The sequence below is a fragment of the Phascolarctos cinereus genome, unplaced genomic scaffold, assembly GCF_003287225.1.
Source record: "Phascolarctos cinereus isolate Bilbo 61053 unplaced genomic scaffold, phaCin_HiC Scaffold_4;HRSCAF=312, whole genome shotgun sequence".
Lineage (NCBI taxonomy): Eukaryota > Metazoa > Chordata > Mammalia > Diprotodontia > Phascolarctidae > Phascolarctos > Phascolarctos cinereus.
The window spans coordinates 166,494,095-166,515,801 of NW_027555847.1; the positions used below are offsets into that span (position 1 = coordinate 166,494,095).

Consider the following 21,707-nt stretch of genomic DNA (forward strand, 5'->3'; position numbering starts at 1 on the left):
GAAGTGCCTCAGCCCCAGGGACCCAGAATCTCTCCGAATGTTAGACTAAAATTTCTCATGCCTTTGTGTTCTGTCTTTCTATGTTTGTGTTCCTTTGTAAACCTCCCTACCACAAGAGGAAGATTCACTGTGCAGTCCCAGTTTGTAGCAAAGACTGGGCCAGATACCAGGATGCTCCACAATTGGAGGAAATTTAGGAATGAGGGAAAGAGACCTTTGTTTAGAACTTAGGTCTAAAGTCACCAACTTGGGGCCCCTGAGGAGCCCCATCCCTACCTCCTTCTGACTTAATGCTTGAGCATTGAACTCAGAGTCAAGAAGACCTAGGTTCAAATCCAGCCTCAAATTGGTGATGGAGGACTGGAGAGATAGAGTAGGTCTAAATGTGGGAGTCCTCTGCATAGAGATGATAGTTGAATTCATGAGAGCTGGTGAGATGACCAAGGGAGGCCCACTATAAATTGAGCCTTATACATTTAATAGCTGTGTGATACTGGGAAAGTCAATGCCTTGTTTTCTTAATCCATTAACTGTTGGATTTGAACGCCACTAAGGTTCCTTCCATCTCTAAATCTATAATCCAATGTCCCTACCACTCCACATCTGAGGGCTGTGGTTTCTTAGGCAATACAAAAGGGAAGAAAGTGAGATGGAGTCTGACTGCAAGAGGGAGGTAGAGATGAAGCTAGAATGGGCAGCAGTCTGAGTTTTTGAGTGAGGGAGAGAAAACAATGAATGGGAGTCTGATCTAAGGATGGGAAGGGGATGGGGGATGCACCAAGCTTAAGTGTGACCTGCATACAAGTAGGGATGAAAGAGCCAGGTATCAACAGATTAGACTGGCTATATTCTAAGGAGGGAGGGGAGGAAGGTGCAACTAGCTGGGGAGGTAGCATGGTACACTTGAAAGTCTGATGGATTTAGAATGGAAGGACTTAGATTCAAAACCTGTCTGACCTTAGGCAAGTCAATTAACTTCTCTAGGCTTGTTTCTTTATCCGCAAATTGAAGGGGTTAGACTGCTAGGCATCTAAGGTTGTATGTATTGGTAGGGAAGTGGGGGTGGGATAGGAGGGGTGATAGACTAGAAGCTGACTTATAATTTGGGGACCATAGAGGTGAGTATAGGGAGAACTACAGCCAGAGTCTGACTAGGGTGGGATATGTTGGGACGCAGGGAGGGGCGACAGGCTGGAGTGACATGGAGGGAGGGGGGGAGAGTAGAAAGAAAAACTAGCTGGAATCTACCAGGATAGGGCAGAGGGCAGGCGAGACCTGGTTAGAGCCTGAGCTAGTAGGGGCGAGGGGAATTTACATCCTAATCCTTCCTGCTGCTCTCAGTCCCCATGAAATCAATCCTTAGCTCCCTTGCTCCTTGGCCTCCAGGACGAACACCGCTCCAGAGATTCCCCAGCCTGAGACTGGACCTCGCCCCCAGGCTAGCTCCCCCAGCATCCTCCTCCTCGCCCCTCCCCCCCGGGGGGCGGTGGCCCGTTCTGGCCCTGCCCATTGGCTGTGGCCGGAGCGTGTTTTAGAGCCGCCTTAGTGATTGGCCAGGGCGGCGCGGCAGAGCCGGGGAGCGAAGCAACTGGGACAGACTGGTGGGAGAGCAGCACTGAACGCCTGGTCCGAAGACCGGAGCGTTTTGAGCCTTTCTGAGCCGTCCAGAGACACTGAGAGCCGCCTGAGCGCGTGGTGAGTGAGGGGCCCGAAGGACCGGGGATCAGGCCCGGAAGGGAGCTGGTTGGAGAGTGGGATTAGTGTTACAAGGAGAGGATCAAGATCCACCCTGATGGAAGATTTGAGTGTCCCCCCTTTTTTCCACCCCCGCGGCTAAGACGAGATCTTTGCCTGTGGTGTGAACCCCAAGAGATTCAAGATTAGAGTGTCCTCGATAAAGAGAAGAGAAATAGCCCACCACCCACCCCCACCCCCGAGAAAATATGAAGTAACCCTCCCATATCTCAGATTGATGATTCTCCAGAGGATAAATAGGATGTTCCCTCAGAGAGGTCAGTGTCACCGTCCCCTCCACCCCCACACACTCACACTCACACTCACACACACACACACACACACACACACACACACACACACACACACGATCATGGCGAAGACCCCTTCTCCCCTCAGACATTTATGTGCTCCTAGAAAGGAGAGACAGGGTCACCACAGATGAGAGGTTAGAACATCTTTCAGAAACTGGCAAACACCTCTTTGACCGTGTTGGAGATATACATAGGTGATTTGAGTGTTCACCCTTACTCACAAGTTCAAGATGTCCTCAATTTGGAGAGAAATTTTCAGCTCCCCATCCCCAGAAAAAATCGAGACATTGTTTTTGCCCCAAGAATGGAAATCACTGTTGTCTTTCAAAGATGGAGACTTACATATCTTTTGATTGACATCTTGCCTTAGAGATGGGATTAAAGACCTTCCACCTTAGAGACAGGGCAAGGGTTTACTCTCCTCTCTCTCTCTCTCTCTCTCTCTCTCTCTCTCTCTCTCTCTCTCTCTCTCTCTCTCTCTCTCATAGAAATGACCTCTTTCAAAAATAGCATACTGACTGACCCCCAAAAAGTGAGGGACAAGTCATTTTAACTTCTGTCGAGAGAATGATGCTCCTTAAAATTTAATCTCAGTTTGCTTCCTGAGACTGTCTCTGATGTTCGCTCTGGTGATAGATTTGTGGTGATAGATTTAGGGCTTGATAGCCTAGCAGAAGAATTAGCCCCGACAAAGGACTGAGGCCATATCCCAGAAAAGTAAAGCCCAGTAGAGGTCCCTAGGTGCTTTTCCCAAAAGAGGAAGGCTGGCTTAATCCTTGGGGCTTTCAAGAGTAGAGCTGAAATGTTTGATCATGGGAGAGTGTTCTCTCAGTTCTGGCCAAGGCCTCTGGCCTGACTCCATTTCCATCCAGTGCTTTTGCAGGGGTCTGACTAGGAAATGTGATGTTGGTGGGCATGACAGTAGAGGCCCTGCAGCAGAACAGAAAGTACCCAGATGAGAGCAGGCATTTTCTTAATAGGAGCTGCAACTGGCAGGGAGGTCGGGCAAGAAAGAATGGAGGAAAGAAAAGATTCCTACAGCTGCCTTCCCCAAGACAGGGGAGAAAAAACTTGTCTGTTTTCAAAATAGTTCAAGTGTAGAAGGGAGTGAATCTTGGGAGGTAGATTTGTCTAGGAAGCCTCAGAAAATGCCTTCTTGATAAGTGCAAGTGATAGTCTTGAAGTCTTAGTTATTCTGCTCTTGTTCCTTAGAATTCTCTCCCCTCCCCCATTTTCTCTTAAACCCAGTGGCATGACTGTATCTTTCCCTGAGGTAAACAAAAGCAGCACCTGTCCTTCCTTATCCTGATCTTCTAGCTGCTCCTTCCCCAAAGAAATCTCTCTACTCAGCACATTTTTTTTCTCCAGAGAAAGGGAAAAAAGTAATCAGAGCTCTGGGACTTCCCAGACCACTTCCAACTCTTTTCAGGATCTATAGATACAAGTCATACAAAGGGCCTGTAATTCATGGCATTCCATTGCCTGTCTCCATGACTTTGTTCAAATGGTCCCTCTTGCATTGCCTCCTGACCTCTGACCTTCTATCCCTGACTTCCTTTAGAGCACAACTTCAATGCCACATCCTTTGTGAGGCCTTTCTGGACCCCCCCCACCACCAATATCAGTGTCTTCTCCTTCTTAAAATTACTTTGTATGTAACTTGTATTTACTGGTGAACATGTAGTCTACCACCACTACCACCACTCCAACTTCCCTTTACTAGAATAAGCTTGTTAAGGACTGGGACTGTATAGTTTTTGGTTTGTTTGTTTGTTTTTGCTTCTGTTTTTTTGTTTCCTAGTAGCACCTGCCTTTTATGTAATATATGCTCAATAAATGTGAATTGAACTGAATTCAGTCGAGGGGAAAAAACGGGCTAATGAAGTAATTCTCAACCAATGGAGAGTTACTTGAGGAGCCTGGCTTTGGGGCTCTCTTGTCAGTAGAGATATTGGGTGATTTTAACTTGGAGCAGGGAGCAAAGTTCAAGGATAAGATAAGGAGTGTAAGGAGTTCAGACTGGCCTTCTACAGCTTCCTACAACTCTTTTCATTAGGTTTAAACTTTTAGACAAAAGCTCCTTGAATCTCCTGATAGATGACCTAGATTATAACTGCTGAACTCAGAGTCAGGGCAGTGATTCACTCCTTGAAAGCAGAGACTACAGTGATCTCAGGAAGTGAGAGCTGGAAGGGAACTTAGAGATCGTTGATTAACTCAACTGCCTCATTTTATAGAGAGAAAACTGAGACCCAGCGAGTATAAATTACTTGGACTTTTGACCTCGAGCCCAGAGCCAAGTTCAAGAATAAGATTAGGAGTGTGAAGAGGTCAGAGATTGACCTTCTGCAACTACAGAGGTCACATGTTGAGAGTCTAGCACAACTAGGGTTGGAACCCAGGTCTCCTAATTCTTTCTAATACTGCTGCTTGGAAGAATCTAGAGTTTTGGTCTCTATAGCAACTCTAAAGTAACACCTTTCCATTCCTCCAAGCCTGAAGAATATGTGTGACACTCTCATTCCTTTTGATATTCCGGAAGCCAATATGATCTTTCAAATGAAACCTAATGGAGCATAAAGGGTGGTTATAAGAGCCACTGTTGCTTAGGTTTGCCACAGAGACCTTTGGTCTTCCTGTTTTCATTTCATTAGAATCTTGTTGATCTTCGTTTGTATTCTATCTTAGTTACACAATGAACTTAGGCTATCACTGTTTTCCAGGCCTCTGTGTATCACTCCAAAAGCACCCAGCTCTGGGACTGTGTACACATTTGGATGCCAAAGAAGTGTTGACTGGTTGAGTATAAGGAGCTTCATGAGTCTGACTTACTCCCTCTGTACCCATTTTCACAAGGAGGAACGTCATTACACCTCCATTCAGGGTTTAGGCCAGAGTGATAAGGGCGATGTGAGCAGAGATCAAAGGATTATCGATTTAAAGCTGGAAGGAACCCTAGAGACTATCTAACCCAATCCTCTCGCTTTATAGATGAAGAAATGAAGCTCAGAGAGAAGTGTTCTGCCCAAGGTCACACAGGTAATCCCGGAAAGAGCTGGTAATCAAACTTAGGTCTTCTAGTCCAAATCCAGGGCTCTTTCCACAGCAATTCCCTGAGCTGGGGCAGATGCTCATCCTCTAGAGCCGTCTTCTCCCAGAGAATCTTGTGACCCAGAATGGGCTGGATTAGTTTGAGCCCAGTCACTTCAAAAGGTTTCCTCACATGATGGTCACCTGCTATTTTGTCTTGGGGATGGGAATCTACCTGTCAAGGGCTTCTTAAAAGATCTGACTGAAATGGTGGCGAAAGCTTCCATGGCCTTTCCACTCTCAATGCTTCCTTTCCCTGGGCACCTGCCTGCCCTACTTCCAGGAAAGGATAGAAAAGGGAAAGAAAGCTTAGTGAGCAGAAGCATTCTATTCTGGTAGCCTTGAAAGACCAGTTCAGCTGGCTGGATCAAGCCCCTGCCCATCCTAGCCAAGGAACAAGAGGTTGATCCCTGCGCATTCAGGCCATTGTGTGCTGCTGATTTCATTTCAGAGCCATACTCAGAGTATTTGTCACCTTGGAGCCCAGCCCGTGTCCCTGGGGAACAAACATGCTAGAAGCAAATGATGCTATGAAACTCCCTTCTCTGCCAATTCAAGAGTGCCAGAAGGGCAGTGATTTGTACCCAGGCTAGAAGAAGCATGCTTATGGAGTGGGGATACAGGTGGGACAGGGACAGGAATGCCCACAGCTGAGATAACATGGAATGGGGAGGGGAATCTAGCTAGTAATGTCTTCTCCCAGCTGTTGCCGATGGCTCCTATAGGCCTGAAATGGACAAAGATGCAGGGAAAGGGTCAGCAGGCCGTTACTTGTTCTGAAGTGAGAGGAAGTATGGACTTGAAGTCAGAAAGATGTAGGTTCACACTCTCCCTACATACATGCACTCACACTTACTATCTATGTGACCCTGGGCAAATCATTTAACCTCTGTGCCTCAGTTTTCTCATTTGCAAAAGGAGAGGGTTGGACTTAATGATCCCTAAGGGACCTTCTAGCTCTAACTCTGTGATAAGTAACACCTTCCCAATTAGTTTCTAATAGCTGACATTTGCTGTGAGTGTAATTCAAAGTTTGCAAAGTATTTTGTACCCTTGAGATAGTACTATCCTGATTTAAATCTGGCAGGAACTTTTGAAGTCATTTAGTGCCAACCACTCCTCCTTTTTTTATTTAAACAGATAAAGAACCTGAGACCCTTGCTCCCAAATTTCACATAAGTAGTGAGTAGCAGAGCCAGTGTTAGAACATAGGATCTCCAGTTCTAAGTCTGGTTCATTTTTCACTGCACTCCTATACCTAGAATACATTCCCTTTTTTGTTTGTTGTTTGTTTGTGGGTTTAGGTTTTTTGTTTTTATCTTGTAGATAGTATTTTTTTTTCCAATTACATGTAAAGATAGTTTTCCACATTCATTTTTTGTAAGATTTTGAGTTCCAAATTTTTTTCCTCCCTCTCTCCCTCCCATTCCCCCCTCCCCAAGACACTAAGCAATCTGATATAGGTTACACAAAAGCAATCAATTGCATTCCATTCCTACCGCAACTTCTAGTCTCTCCCTTCCTTTAAAATTTAACTCAAGCACTGTCTTCTCCATGTGACCATTCCTGATCTCCTCCAACTGCTGGTGCTCTACTTCTCAGACTACTTTGTATTTAACCAATGTGTATGTATTTGGTTTATTCACTTTATATTTATGATACAATGTATGTGGATGTATACGTATATGCATATGAGTTCACAACTCCCTCCCACAGTTACTAGCTATATGTATGTGTGTATGTAAATGTGTATACATATATGTGCATGGGTGCATATACATATGTGTGTGCTCATATATACACACATACACATCACATATATTTGTACCCCAGCCCTTACAACATTAAGCTCATTGTGAGTAGAGATTGTTTTGTTCTTTATACTATGAAAAGTACTTGGCACTTAGTAGGAGTTTAATAAATAGTTGTTGGTTGATTGATTAATTACCAAGGCATTGAAGCTCCTAGAGAGTGGTAGCCTTGTCTACAGTGACCAAAACTATTCTCTGGGAGAAAGCCGTCAGTCTACAGGAGCTAAATGCAGTCAGTCCTCAGGGCAGGGGTGGGGTTGGTGTATCAATGTAGCTAATTTTTGCTGTTGTTAAGTCATTTTCAGCCATGTCTGACTCTTTATGGCCCCATTTTTTGGGTGTTCTTGGCAGAGATACTGAAGTGGTTTGTCATTTTTTCTCCAGCTTATTTAACAGATGAGGAGCTGAGGGAAACAGGGTTAAGTGGCTTGCTTAGGGTCACACAGCTAGTAAGTGTCTGAGGCTGGATATGAACTCAAGAAAATGAGTCTTCCCGATTCCAAGTCCAGTGCTCTATGCACTGTTCCACGTAGCTGCTAATATTGCTAATAGGAATTCTGAAAGAGCCAAATGGCTTCTCTAAATCTTTACCCAGAGTATAGTTTTCCCATCCCATTTCAGCTACTGGCCCAGGGCATTTTTTTACTTTTTTAAAAAAATTGCATTCATCCTTGAAACATATCTAAGTGTTGAAATATCTCTGGAGTTTCTATTTAAATTGGTTTCCCATGGGCCTCTATTTCTCCATCTCTGCTAGAAACTTAATTTGGGGAAAGACAAAACTTCCAGTTTACCCCATTCCCTTCAATGATAATAGCAATTTCAAAAAAAATTTTATTAATTGCCTACTATGTACCAGCCATCATGCTAAGTGCTTTACAAATATACCTCCTACAACAACCCTGGGAGATAAATACTATTATTATACCAGTTGAGGAATTTGAGGCAGACACTTGTCCAGGGTCACAAAGCTAATAAGTATCAGAATATAAGCTAGCTACCAGTAAGTCAATCAGGCAGTGAAACACTATTAAGCACCTACTGTGTGCCAGGCATGTGCTAAACACTAGTGATACACATATAAATATGAAAAAAAAAGAGAATCCCTGCTTTCAGAGAGTTTACAATCTAATAGAGGAAAACAGCGAACAAAGGAAGCTGAAAAGGCTGAGGGGAAAAGGTGCCTGGTTTGGGGGCATTGATGGAGAAGTCCAAAAACGTCCCGTAGAGTACATCCAGGTGGGAAATGAAAAGATGGCTGACTTGGGCTCCCTCCTTAAAGGGAAGTTTTGGTGTTTGGGGCTCCACCCTCCAAATCAGAAGGGCAGATGGTACTGAGGAGCTGTGAGTACCAAGGCTGATGGGATCCTGCAGGATGATGGCATTTCTAGTGATGACTGGAACATGATGACAATGGAGATGGCCAAAGAAAGTCCTGTAGAGTGCAGCCAGCTGGGAAATTAACAGTAGAACTGAAGAGAAGGTAATGGACAGGTACCCCAAAGGCCTTTTCCACCTCACTGCCCGAAACATTGGTGTGAAATCAGGGAATTTCATAAATAACACCATAGCTAAAAGACAGCATTAAAGCTTGAAAAGAACACATCTGGCCCAGCCCCTTCATTGTTTAGACAAGGAGATGAAGACAGAGAAATTAAGTGGCTTGCCCGAGGTAAACTGACAGAAAGAAGCCAGGTTTCCTGACTCCTTGTCCCATGTTGTAAATCCCTCTGCCTCTCATCCAAGAAGCATTTTGTTTTAGATTTAGAAAGGTAGCATGGTATAGTGGAAAGAATGTTGGTGTGTTCAAGGCTTAGATCTGATGATTTCTGATCATGTGATTTTGATGGCTCTATGTAACTCTTCTAGGGCTTTGTGTCCTCATTAGTAAAAAGAGGAAGAGCAATCCTTGAGCTACCTGTGAGGAAAGAACTTTTTAAACTATGAAGCAATGTGTAAATGAGGACTAGCTTTAGATTTCTAAGAAAAGGATCCCTAGTCTCATGCCTGTTCATGCTGGACAGGTCCCAGTGATCAATACCTTTGCATCTGATCACAAAATTCTGGTGGCTTTGTACCATACTCCTTGGAAAATATTTCTATAAGCCAAGTTGACAATTATAGGAGGTTTTCCAGCAGGAATCTTGGGCAATGACTGAGAAGGTAGAGAAATGTGTCTTCAGGGACTTCAGTTCTCTGTGTGGTAATAACCAGCTCCTCTTCCCACTACCCACCCCATGTGAAAGTAAGTGCAAAAGACAAGATACAGGGAGGAAAGAGGGAAGGAAAGGTTGATTAAGCAGCCCTTCGCTAAGCATTTTACAAATATTATCTCATTTGATCCTCCCAGCAAACCTAGGAGGCAGGTACAATTGTGATCTCCATTTTATAGTTGAGGGAACTGAGGCAAGCAGAGGTTAAATGACTTGTCTTTGGTCACACAGCCTCAAACAAAAGTGTCTGAGAAGTCACATTTGAACTCAGGTCTTCCTGGCTCTAGGCTCTGTGCTCTATCCATTGTACTACATGGCTATCTCTGAGCTATAATTAATGGGTTTTTTTCTTTTTCAATACTATAATAGGATTCAGAACTGAGAGGGACTTTAGTGATCTTGGGGTCCAAGCCCCTCAATTTACAGAAAATGTAAGTGACTTTCTCAAGGTCATACAGCTAATAAGGTAGCAGAACCAAATTCTAAACTCTGATCCTCTCACTTCAGATTCAGTGTTCTCCCTGCTGCCTCCTACTCATGGAGGGAAGGAAAAGATTTGAAGAAGGGAAAAACCCAAGAACTGGAGAACTTTTCTTGGGACTGTCTCATTTTCGTGATTGACATATGTCTTTCTAAGAGGTCATTGTAGAAATATTTTTGTTTTCCTTAATTTGAGTCTAATGACCTTTCCCAACTCTTAAATTCTTTACTCTCTGTCATGCACCTCATTATAAGCTTCATTATCTTAATTCCCCCCCCCCCCATTTTAATATTGTTTCACAGTGTTCCAAGAATAACTCTGCAATGGCTTCTTGGGTTTGTCCTCTTCGGAAGTCAGTTAATGGTTGAGGTCTGATTGGGCTGGTGTTCGAGACCCATGGCACTTAACTAAGACAGCTACCTATAGGGTGTCTAAGAGCCTGCCATCACTGCTGAAGCTCCCTTTTAGTAGAATGTAAATGCCTTGAGGACAGGGGATTTTCATTCTTGTACCCTTCATATCTTGGCACTTAATAAATACTTGCTGAATTTGGATTGTTAATTTTAGTTTAGTCTTTCTTTTTGAATCTCAAAATATTTTATTTTCCCCCTGCATGAAATGCCCTCCCATTTTCTCTTCATTTCCCTGAAACCTATCTACTCAGGTTCCTCCTCTGTGTTCCTCCTCTATGTACCCAACCCAGCTCACAGTGATCTCTACCCCGTTGTGTCTGTGCTGCTCTGTGAGCCATTGTTAGGTAGTGAAAAAAGAGCTTATTTGGAGTCAAAGAACCTAGCTTCCTTACTTGCTACCTATGTGTTTTGGGCAAGTCACTTCCCTTATCTGGGCCTCAGTTTCCCAAACCATAAAAGGAATAGGTGAAACTGAATGACCTCTAAGGCCCCTCCAGCTCTCAATCACTTATTTTCCATTGCCTTTTACTGTTATCTTTTACTGTGTATTTCTTGCTTTTCCTAGCTATACCATAAGACCCCTGAGGGAAGTGACTTTGCATTATAATAATTGCTCATTAAATAACTGTTGATGACTGTCTCTGAAGGCAGCTATTAAAATACAAGTGCTTTCTAGGCAGCATACCCCACGAAGCCATTCTCAGGTGGATAATGTGGAGAAAGAGCTAATCTCTGCATCAGAAGAGCCCTGAGTTCAAGTCTATCTCTGAGAGATATAGACTATGTGACCCTAAACTAGTCATTTGACCTCCTCAATGACTGTAAGTTGCAGAATAATTTGCTCTAATATAGGGAGTTTCATCCCTGGGAGTTCTCTACCCTGAGCAAATCACAGGTCTCTTTCTGTCTTCACCCTGAAAAAAAACAAAACCCTTAGCTAAGCTTAATGCATCAGTTCCTTTAGCAAAGAGCAAAATTCTGAGGGAAGAGAACAAAGGGCAACTCACTGATAGCCAGAGTACATTGAGGGCCCTGGCTGCCTGAGAGGCCTAGTCATAAGGTTTAGAGGGGACACAGAAAAGAAAAAGGTGAATGCGGACTTATGTTCACCTACAAGAATCCTAGAGTGGCAAGGCACTCAAATTCGACCCATGTCTCTACCAAACCCCATCATTTTGCAGATGAGGAAGCTAAGACTAGGAGAAATTAAAACACCCAACAAGTTGGCAGCATGATAGGGTGAAAAGAGGCTTGAATGTAATGTCAAAACTGACACTCACTGGTGATCTTAGGCAAAGCACTGTAATACTCTGGGCCACATTTTCCTCAGCTGCAAAATGAGAGTTTTTGCAGTTTGGACTTGATGGGAGTTCTTAACTTGGGTCCATGGTTAGATTTCAAGAGATCTGTGGGTTGGATGGAAAGAATACATATTTTCTTTTAATTACTATCTAACTGAAATTTAGCATTTCCTTCAGTTATTTAACACTGAAAGGGGAGCCAAACGCTTCACTGTATTGCTAAATGGGGGTCCATAATACAAACAAGATTAAGAAACCCTGAATCAGATGATCTCCAAGGTTCTGTCCAACTCCAAAGCCTGTGACCTTGTGAATTCAATCTCTTGACTATTGGTGAAATGTGCTTTCAACCATACCATACTATTCTGTCTCCTGGCCAGCCCTGGTAGTGTTTTTTCCCCATAGAATCCTGAATATCTTCATTCCTTGGGAAGGAAAAAAAACCTATAATACTTATTCCTATTCGCCTAATGTTGTGGAATCCCCATAGAAAACTGGTTTTCTCCTCCTGAGGTGTTAATGACAAATACATACTTAGACTCTAAGCAATGAAACAGGGTCTTAGAGAAACAGATTTCTAGTCTCCTAGCAGAAGACTTTTAAAAATCTGTTTTCTCTGTGGAAATCCTGCTAACTGCCTGGGGTTTGGGGAGGGGATGGTTGATGCAGGCCTATGATTTTACTGGTTCAGGGAGCTCCTACTGAGGAAATTCTACCTACCAAAGCAGAATGGCTACGGTTGTGAAATGTTTAATCTTGGGGAGCTGCCTGGGGGCACTGAGAAGTCAATGGACTTGGTCAGGGTTACACAGCCAATAGGTGTCAAAGGCAGAACTTGAACCTCGGTCTCCCTCTCTCTAAGGGGACTCTGTATCCTATATGCCTTATTAGGACTGCAGAAAGATACTTTTACCAGATTAATTACACACATTGAAAGTGAGCTTCAACCTACAAGAGGTATGTTTGCTTATTTATTATACTGTTACACTATGACCACTGCTGCCCTCAGCTCTCAGTAGGTCTCCCGATTTCAAATCCCCAGGCTTGACTTTGCTAGAGATCCTTTCAAGGGGTGAAGCTGAAAATTAGCAAACACGAGAAGCATTTGTGCAGATGAATGATTGTGTTATTCCCTAGATTGTGCACCGGGTACAGCTGGCACTTTTGCTTCAGGGCCTGAAACATGTAATCTTGGGTAGAGTTGAGACCAGTCCCATAAAAGCATTTGGTTCCCATGTACTTGGCTCAAAAAAAGTGGAAGGTAAATAAATTATGTAAGATATTCTCTTGATGGTAAATAGACTCCAAGACTTCATTCTGCACTAGGCCAGGAGCAGTGTTTCAGTTACTCTGTCAAGGTTTGGGGACTAACTGACCTTGAGAAAGGCGCATCTGTTTCCTCATCTCTGAAATGAAGAGATTGGATTAGATTCCGACCTTTTTTGTGTCATGGGCCTCTTTGGCAGTCTGGAGAAGCCTATGGATCTCTTCTCACAATAAATAATGTTTTTAAATACGTAAAATGAAATAAATAGAACTACAAAGGAAATCAATTTATATTGAATTAGTTATTAAATTTCTTTTTTAAAAAAATGACTTCACATGCCCCAAGCTAAGAACCCCTGAAATAGAGGATCTCCAAAGTTTCTTCCCGATATGAATCCTATGAATCTGCATTGTGTGCTGGGAAGAGCAATGAACTGCAAGGTTCGGAAGTGTGAGTAATGAGAGAGTGCTTGAGCTAGAGTCAGGAAGACAGAAGCCAAAGGAGGACAGTCAAGGCTTCCCATCCTGTCTCTGGGACTACACTAGTTGTAGCACACTGTAAAACTTCCTTATCCTCTCTGTGCCTCAGTTTCCTTATCTGCAAAATGAAAGGGTTGGGCTTGCTGGTCTCTAAGGTCCTTTCCAGGATAAGGATTTTTTTTTTAGGCAATTAGGGTTAAGTGACTTGCCCAGGGTCACACAGCCAGTAAGTGTCAAATGTTTGGTCTGAGGCTGGATTTGAACTCAGGTCCTCCTGACTTCAGGGCCAGTACTCTATCCACTGCACCACCTAGCTGCCCCCAGAATAAGGATCTTTAGAGATATTCCAGTTCTGTGATTCTCAAACTTTTTGATTACAAAGATTTCTTTTTAATATTTTTTTCAACCCTTAGGCTCCTGCTAGACAATAATATATTCTTGTTGACTAAGAAAACACACATTAACAAAAAACTACTATGAATTCAGTTACACTTTTAAATTCAATTAACTCTGTACATTTAAAAAATAGCTTGACACTTATTAGCTGTGTGACCTTAGGCAAGTCACTTAACCTCGACTGCCTCACCAAAAAAAAAAAATAGTAATGCAGGTATATAGAGACAAGACAGCCTGGTGGAGTAGATGAGGGTGGGAGGGGAGGAAGAGAACAAAATTTATTAAGTGCTTGCTGTGTTCCAGGCACTATGTTAAGTGCTTTTACAAATATTATCTCATTTGATCCTCTCAAGAACCCTGGGAGGTATATGCTATTATTATTCCCATTTTACAGTTGAGGAAACTGAGGCAGACAGAGGTTAAATGACTTGCCCAAAGTCACACAGCTAGTAAGTGTCTGAGGTGGGATTTGAATTCAACTCTTCCTGCCTCTAGGCCTAGTGTTATATCTGCTATGCCCTCTAGTTGGGCTTGGAGTCAGAAAGACCTGGATTAAGTTTTGCCTCCAACAAATACTGCTGTATGACCCTGAACAAATCCTTTAACTGCTCTGTACTCCAGGCAATGCACGAGGATTCTAAATTACAGAGCAGTGGTCATGTGCATTGATAAAGGGAATTTGTTCATTTAGAGTTTCCTACGTCAATGATATCACAAGTCTAGTTAACATGCATGTTACAGTGGTTATATATAATATTGTGTAAATATATTGTATATAATGTTTTTCTATATTATGTATTTAACTAGACGGAATATTTATGTGTGTGTGAAGACACGTTATTCAACCTACAAGAGGTATGTTTGCTTATTGATTATCCTGTTACACTGCATATTTTGGTGAAGCTGAGTAAAGATAAAGATGGCACTTTTTGATTTGCTTGTACATTTAACTGTCACAAATTGGGAGCTATTGATGAAACTGAGCTCCAGAGAGCCTAAGGGATTCGTCCACATAGCTGGTAAGAGACAGAACCAAGGCTTGAATCCTGAGCTCATGTCTCCCAGTTCCACCCTGTCTGATTCTAGTTTTGCCACTACATTGTCATGGCATTGGAAAAGTCACTTAACCTCTCTTTGCCTCAGTTTATCCATCAATCAGGTGGAAATAATCTTCTCTGTCTTTTCTGCCTACCAGAGTTATTGCTATTATTGTAATGAGAAATTGCTCTGGAGACATTAGGAGTGCTGTGTGATGTGGACTAATAAAGCTTATATAACTTTATGATTCCCACGCATATCTCATCCTTTTTATCCCATTTGATTCTCACAACAAACCCGGGAGGTCGATATTACAAGCATCATTAACCCCACTTTACTGATGAGGAGTGTCAGAGGTAAAACAACTTAGCCCAAGGTCATTTCTCCAGTATTCCACTTACTTCGCAGTGACTCTCCTCCCTACTAGAACCTTATGCTGTCACAAAGTAGAGTTAATAAGCAAAGCAAATAACACAATGGCTACATATGCAAATATGTTCCATTCCTCTGGAATCATCAATCAGTACACATTTATTAAGCACCTAACTGTGTGCCAGGTACTGTGCTAAGCTCTGGAGATACAAAAAGAGGCAAAAGACAATCCCTGCCCTCAAGGGGCTTATAATCTAAAGCCATGATTGGCTGCTGCATTGATCAGAGTTCTGAAGTCTTTTAGTGTGGTTTTTCTGGACGTTATTGTGGTGATTGTATAAATTAGAGGCATTTAGGTGGATAGAGTGCTGAACTTGGAGTCAAGAAGACCTGAGTTGAAACCCTGCCTCAGATCCTGTGTGACCCTAGGCAAATCTCTTAAGCTCTCTCAGCCTCAGTTTCTTCATCTGTAAAATGGTGGATAACAATATGGTGGTTGTGAAGATCCAACAAGATATATCTAAGGTCCTTAAAAAAACCTTAAAACAGTATATAAAAGCCAGCTATTCAATTACTCTCCTGGTTCTGCATCAGTTTATAAAAGTCTTTTTCAAATTTCTCTTAACTTCTTCATATTTATCATTTCTTACAGTGCAATAATGTTCAGTTATTTTCAAACGCCATGGTTCTTTCAGCTATCCCTTAGTCAATAGCTACCTGCTTGGCTTCCAGTTCATTTCTATCCAGGAATTTTTCTACTACAACTGTGGCTTGCCAACTTAGACAAGAGTCTAGAGTCAGAGCCTTTTTGATCCACCCAGGTATTCACTAGTACTTCCAGGGGCTCTCGCTTGATAGAGGTATTTGTTTGTCTCCCCAAGATTTGACTTGCTGAAGTACAGAATTGTGGATGTAGAATTCTTATAGAAAGTTTTCAGTGATGAAGAATTCAGTGAGCTTGGTTACCCTTATTTGGTGACAATCTCGTTTTTCCTCTGCCCAGTGACTAGTTAATTGATTTTCAGAGGAGGAAGACACAGTTGAGGAATGGATAGACAAACAGCAGTATCTTCAGTGATGCATTTTTGGCTGCTTTTCCTGTGCCCCCAAGGGGAGAATAAACTCATTTCTGAGACTTCAGTCCAATTCCAATGTAATCTTCCTACTCCAGAAATACCACTGAGAAGCGAGCCACTGATGCTGTCTGGGGTACCCAGAGACAATATAAGAATATCAGGTTTAAGAACAGGCCTTACTACAGTCTAGCTGCCTTTAAATTATTTTTATCTGTATCCCCAGCTCATAGCACCATGCCCGACACATAACAGGTGCTTGATAAATGTTTATTGATGGATTGATTGATTGATTGGCTGGCTTCCTGCAACTAGTTACTATTCTGTGGCCCTCTTGTGGTCTTGATACCAGTTGGATACTTGGGATACTTGATGATCCCTTCTCCCTTCTTGGAGGGATGGGGGAGGAGCACTCATAAGTGCAATGGGAAAGAAATATGGTCTTGCCAATTTGGTATGTGCCTCTAGGAGACCTAGCCTTCTGCTACCTCCTGTCTAGCCTTGTCTAGGCTGGGCTTCACCTACCATCAGGTTTAAAGAACATATGTTCGTGGTGAGGCACATGTGCGGAAGGTAGAGAGGAAAATTGAGTAGCTGAGCTGGGAAGAATAATGAGCCTCCCTTAGGGACCACTCCAAGATTTTGAAATCACCAGAGGGCTGTCATCATGCAAGTGTCTTTGATAAAAAAAAAAAAAGACCTCACAACATTGGGTGTGGTGTCAGAAGGAGGAATCATGCTGAACTCTTGTAGTTTCTGTGCCACTGGGCTGTAAGTACTTTCAGGACCCTGGTTGCCCTACCTAGTCATGGTTTCGTTGGTTAGAGACCCTAACTGAGATCTCTGAGAACTTTCAGTCTAGGTTCCTAGTTCTCCAAGAAGTCCGAATTCAGTAAAAAAAAATGTATTTTAGTTTGTACAGTTATTTATTGAATAGCCACTATCTATGCAAGACATGATGCTTCCTTCTTCCTAATCCTTTCCCCTTTTTTAATTTTCCATTTGGCTGCCTCCTCCTTTCCTCCAGCAGCCCACTTCACCCTCTGTCTGGCAGGTACCCCAAGGCCCACAAACCATTAATGGGGATAATAGCAATCCCTTCCTTTTGCACTTTGATGCTTTGAAGGATCCCCAATTTCATCCATTCCTTCAACAGACCTGTTCATATTTTCCCAGAAATCAGTCCTCCAAAGAGGATCGACCCAGCTCATTGGAGATTTTTCTTGTATTCATTTAATATGTTGAAGGGCTCCAGCTCAGGCTGTGCCTTGGTTGTTTCTCCTTCTTGAAAATGACTCCCCCGGGGGGCAGCTAGGTGGTACAGTGGATAGAGCACTGGCCCTGAAGTCAGGAGGACCTGAGTTCAAATCCGGCCTCAGACCAAACAATTGACACTTACTAGCTGTGTGACCCTGGGCAAGTCATTTAACCCCAATTGCCTAAAAAAAAAAAAAAAGACTCCCCCACCTCCTTTTCTTTCCATGCGTAACCTTGAGAAAGTCTTTTTTACCATTTCTCATGAATGAGTCCTCAATAACATGCTGTAATGTGTTTATGCTTTCTTCCCATTGCTATTATGTTATTTATAATTTTAATTCTTTTTGTTGTAGTGTTCCCACTTATGATGGGCAAAGCTTACATTTATGGCTAAGACTAAGCCAGGCTGGGGCAGCTAGGTGGCATAGTTGATAGAACAGTGGGGCCTGGAGTCAGGAGGACCTGAATTCAGATGCGCCTCAGACACTTAGTAGCTATGTGACCCTGGGCAAGTCACTTAACCCTGATTGCCTCAAAAAAAAAAAAGCAACTAAGCCAGGTTCAGGAGCAATCAGCTTCGGTGAGGTAGAAAAAGCTTTTCACCTGAAGCTAGAGGACCTGAGTTTAAATCTTATCTCTGCTGCTCATTATACCCTGGGTATAATTCTGCTAACTAACCCCTCTATCAGTGTCCTCATTTATAAAATAAGAGGTTTTACAAGTGTAAAATAAGAGTTTAGGACAGCTAATTGGTGTGGTGGATAAAGCACTGGGGTCAGCATGACCTGAGTTCAAATTTGGCCTCATACACTCATTAGCTGTGCGCCCATGGGCAAGTCACTTAACCCAGTTTGCCTCAGTTTCCTCCACTATAAAAATGGTCTGAAGAAGAAAATGGAAAACCAGTCTAGTATCTCTGCCAAGAAAACCCCAAAATGGGGTCACAGAGAGTCAGACATGACTGAAAATCGACTTAACAACAATAACAACATAATAGTCTAGGCAAGATGGAATTGGAGTAGTGATCGCATGAATGGAAAGAAGGAGATTGATGTGAGGAAGGGCTGTGGAGGGGGCATCCCTATGACTGGGAGAATGTCCTTTCCTCTGTCTTTATTTGCTGATTTTCTGCTTGTCCTTTAAGTTAAGCCCAGATACGGGCTTGATTTCTGCCCAAGTTGTACTTCATCATCTGATGTCATAGCACTTTCTACTCATTTGGTGAATGTGTGCTCTTATTTGCATCTTATCTTTCCATGTACATCATTATATGTGTCCTCTCGTCCTATCAGAAAGTGAGGTGTTTAAGAGCAGGGGTTCTCTTTCTTTTCTATTGTATCCATAGTACTATGCATAACACGATGCTTTGTTACGCATATGATTTCATCTATGTGGGTACTATGCACTTAATAAATACTTTTTCTTTTTTTCTTTCATCTCTTATCTCCCTTTACTAGACTGTAAATTCCTTATTTATCTTTTCACCTCCTTTAGCACCTAGTACTGTTGTAGGTGGTGACATGGGGGTTATATTATATGTGGCTTGAAGGGAAGCAAAATAGTCGTCTCTAGCCTCTTCTCTTTACACTTTTCTCCAAAGGAAACTCATTCCTACCAGAAGGAGAAATAGAAGGTTGGGGCCAGAGGTTACCCTTTTGCCCTTTTCAGAGAGAGGGGGTACCAGGCTAGAAGTGTATCAGTCTGCTCCCTCAAATATCATTCATCTAGGGGGTTTGATTAGGTTCCATCTTTTTATCACTTTGTCGTTTTGCAGGGTATGAATACCTAAGTTCTATATGCAAGGTTTGACCCTTTTCCTACCTAATACCAGTTCCACAGTGAACACACATAGAAAATAGCAGAGAAACCCATTTATTCAAATTATAGCAAAACAAAAATCAGAAGAGGTATGCATTGGAGAATATGTGCCAGACAATATGAAATGAAGGAGCTCTCCCATTGGGAGTGAAATAACTCAGCTCAACCAAGAGTGTCTTTGATCTCACCCGAGGGTAAACTCCCACAGTCTGTGGTGTAGCATGCTGGAATTAGAGACATGATGGTGACTATTCGGTCCTCTCACGTCTTCCCAGAGTCTTTTGCTTCAGCAGACTGTGGTGGGGTTGTTCTTTTTCATTTTTTTGTCTCAAAGCTGGAAGCAGACTTGATGCTATGCAAAGAAGAATTATCCTTGGAGAATCCCCAAAGGGGTATTGCCTGAGAACTGAAGTTCTCACCTTTCACCAACTCTGCCCCACCCCTCACACAGGATAAGGCCTTCATTTTCACCAGGGAGGAGAAAGGCCCATACCAGGGGTCTTCAGGACATATGTTAAACAGGTATATTGTGTATAGTTGATGATTAATAAATACATCGAATGAATAAATGATTAGGCCAGTATTCACAATGTTTAGTCTAATCAGGCCCCAGATTTTGTCATTGTACATGTAAAAGATAAATAATTAGCAGGTAGAGAAGAGTACAGCTAGGGTCCAGCTAACTGCAGTGGGAAAGAGCCCTGTTCCTATATGCCCCAGTGTAGTTCTGGCCCTAGCTGGATGTGGCATGGTATTTCAGTTTGGAGGGGAAGAAAGAAAGAGAGATAAAGAGAGACAGATGAATAGAAGTAATGGCAGAAATAAGACATTATTCTCATTTGGATTAATGCTGCAGCCCTGGGAGACACACACTATTAATCCTCAAGGTCGCTAAGAGCAAAAGTTACTCACATTATCAACCTATTCATAGCCAGAATTAAAAACACAGAGAATCCAACACAGTCTTATAGTGGGGGACATTTTTTTATTCTTAGTCCTAGTAGGTCATTTTCATGAGCTAATAGTTGTGCCTGAGCTAGCCCACCCAACAAGACATTAAGAGTAGTCTCTGATCTCTTCTACTTGTGCCAGAGACCTGATCTGCCTTCCTCACCCTGGTGCCTGACAGTTCCAAGGGCCTTGATTAAGACACAAGTCTGGGTTTTAAAAGAATAAAACCAATGCCATATAAGTCAGCACAAAATCTAATTAAACTGTCCTTCATTCTCCCAAGACAGGAGTACTCCTCAGAGCTGTTTTTAGCTCAGAAGATGGATGTGGTTTTCATGAATCTGGGCATCCATTTCCTTACCCATTGACATTCTCAGTTTTCAAAGAAGTGAACTCATTAAGATTAAAAAAAAAAGGTATTAAAAAGCTGTAGTCAAATAAACTTTCCTCCATCCCAAAGCCCACTCTGGGTTTTAGTATATTGGGGTTGTGGGATACATTGCAGGGGTTTTCTGAGATCTGCAAAGGAATTGGAAGAACGGTTGTATTTTTCAGTAGAAATTGAGGAGGATGAGTTCTAGAGAGTCCTGCAAATAGAGGATTCTAGCAAGTTTTGTTTTTGGCAGAAAATGTTTCAGAAGCTTCTGTTCAATGTAATGATTTTTTCAGTTCTTCTGCAAATCCCTGAAATCGGGAGACATCCACAATTAGGTATCACTCATGTTGTGTTAAAGATTTCATAGCTTCTCATGCTAGCTACCTTCTGACAGACAGGTGATGGACTAAGATGTAGAATGAGACACATTTTTGGACATGACCAACATAGGAATTTGTTTTGCTCAACTACATATTTGTTATCAGGGTTTTATTTTGCTTCTGTTTTCCCCCAAGGCTGAGGGGAGGTAGTAGGAAGAGAAGGTAGATTTTTGCTTGTTGAAAAAAAATTTAAATTTTAAAAGACTTTATAACTACTAATGCTCTCCATCCAAGGAGTTTTGTTAATGTCCCTTTTATTTTAAAAATATTTTTTCAATTAACAAGCAATTATTTCTTCTTCTTGCCCTTCCTCTCTGGGAGGAAAAAAAAAAGAACAAAATTTGTGTAACAAATAGTCAAGCAAAGTAATTTCCATATAGGACATGTCCAAAAAATGTGCCTCATTATATATATATTTAGCCCATCACCTCTCTGTCAGAAAGTGGGAAGAAATCTTTATCAGTGGTTCTCTGGAATCATAACTGTTCATTGCATTGGTCTGAGTTCTTAAGTTATTGGGTGTTGTTCATTTTTATAATGTTGTTGTAGTATAAATTGTTCTGGTTCTGCTCACTTCACTTTGCAACAATTCATACATGTCTTCCCAGGTTTTCCTGAAACCATACCCTTCATCATTTCTTATAGCACAATATCATATACCATGAATTGTTCAGCCATTCCCTAATTTATGGGCACTGCCCTCTTTTCCAGTTGTTTGCCATCACACACACACACACACACACACACACACACACACACACACACACACACTTTTCCCTATGACTATTCATTGCTTTGATTTTTTCCCCACGGAGAGCTAAGGTCCCTTTTAACCAAAAGGAGTGAGCCTCAGATTCAAGGTTAGTGCCAGTACCACAGAGATCACTGAGGGATACAGACATTTCCTGGGACCCCTAAGATATATTAGGAGGACCCAGAATGA

The 21,707-nt window shown here is 42.3% G+C and overlaps 1 protein-coding gene across 1 annotated transcript in view; it reads left to right on the forward strand.

The window, feature by feature from the left end:
• Positions 1-1,563: 1,563 nt before the first annotated feature.
• Positions 1,564-21,707, forward strand: part of ABAT (4-aminobutyrate aminotransferase) — a 127,899-nt gene continuing 107,755 nt past the window's right edge. Inside the window, exon 1 of the mRNA XM_020972931.1 lies at positions 1,564-1,695. The gene's annotated coding sequence lies outside the window, so the exon portion shown is untranslated. The remainder of the gene's footprint in view (positions 1,696-21,707) is intronic.